Source organism: Seriola aureovittata, chromosome 14, assembly GCF_021018895.1.
Source record: "Seriola aureovittata isolate HTS-2021-v1 ecotype China chromosome 14, ASM2101889v1, whole genome shotgun sequence".
NCBI lineage: Eukaryota > Metazoa > Chordata > Actinopteri > Carangiformes > Carangidae > Seriola > Seriola aureovittata.
The window spans coordinates 21605001-21606292 of record NC_079377.1 but is presented as its reverse complement, the minus strand read 5'-3'; the positions used below and the strand labels follow the sequence as shown (position 1 = coordinate 21606292).

The window sequence follows — 1292 nt, the reverse complement described above, 5'->3', positions numbered from 1 at the left end:
CTGTCTCTCTCTCTCCCTCTCCCTCTCTCTCTCTCTCTCTCTCTGTGAACATTAGCTCGCTTTCAGCTCAGGCCTCATTTATAGAAGTTGGTGTTTTTTTCGAGCTACGCTGCATCTCCACGACCCTCAGTGACGCACAGGCCGCAGAAAGAAAAGAAAAAAAAAAAAAAAAAAAGCTGTTTGTTTTTCTGTGTGATTGGTTTAAAACACATTTTAAAAAAAAAAGAAAAAAATAACATGAAGAGAAAGTTGCAGGTTTTGATTCGGTGACCGCAGCTTCTGGTGCCGATCTTTCTTCTTCTGTGGCTTCTTCTTCTTCTTTTTCCTCCGCAGTGAGTTGGAGGTCTATCCCTATTAAACTTTACGTCAACCATCCTCAAATGTAATTCTAAATGGGGATTAGACCTCATTAATATTCATGAGACTGGTTTGTGTGTGTGTAGAGAGAGAGAGAGAGAGAGAGAGAGAGAGGAGGGGGTGTATCACAATAAAAATCAAAACGGATAAATTTAACTTCTTTGCATCCTTTTTTATTTATTTCTCACGTTCACGTTTTTGAAGGGAAACTAACAGCAAATAACAGTCAGAGTGAAAATAAAGAGCGCGTGAAGAAACGTGCAGCTTTCTCACACTAAAACACATTTAAAGCAGATTTTAAACCTCAAACAACACATTTCTTCATTTTGCACATTTTCTGTATTTTGGAACATTCAGAATAATTTTTATTTAACAGAAGCACCGATTTTGGATATTTATGAGCAAATAAACGTCACTCATGGCACCGTGCAATTCAAAGAAGCAAATGAATTGGTGGATTTTTTGCAGGAAATAAGTTTTAGGAGGAGATTTAGTTTTTTTTAGTTCTCCTGTGGTCGCTGCAGCCCCCCCCCCCCCCCCCCCCCCCCTCTCCTGTGAGCTGCATGCAAATCATAAAATACGAAACTCTTCCTATGAAAAGTGACTGTGCTTTAAATTTAATTTCTTCTTTTACGCACTTTGGCGCACAGCGGATCACAGCCCTGCTCCCCCTGAAGCGCTTTCTCCTGCAGGCCTGTGAGACATTTCCGTCTTTTCAGGACCTCTCAGTGGTTCGTCTGGTCTCGGGACCGGGACCGAGAGGAGGAGGCGGAGGAGGAGGCGGAGGAGGAGAGGGGAGGGGGGCACTGAGTGGGAGTGGGCTTCCCCTTAGCTGCCTCTGAGCGCCTATAGGCCGCCTGCGCCGTCCGTCAGCCCGGGGACGCGCGCCCATTGGCTGCAGGAGGCGGATCCGCAGGTGTCCTCCGCTCATAGAG

The 1292-nt window shown here is 45.2% G+C and overlaps 1 protein-coding gene across 1 annotated transcript in view; it reads left to right on the top strand.

Moving 5' to 3' along the window:
• The first annotated feature begins 1248 nt into the window (after positions 1 to 1248).
• The window catches only part of otx1 (orthodenticle homeobox 1), a 6952-nt gene continuing 6908 nt past the window's right edge, over positions 1249 to 1292 (top strand). The window contains exon 1 of the mRNA XM_056394742.1: positions 1249 to 1292. This exon is cut by the window's right edge and continues 352 nt beyond it. The gene's annotated coding sequence lies outside the window, so the exon portion shown is untranslated.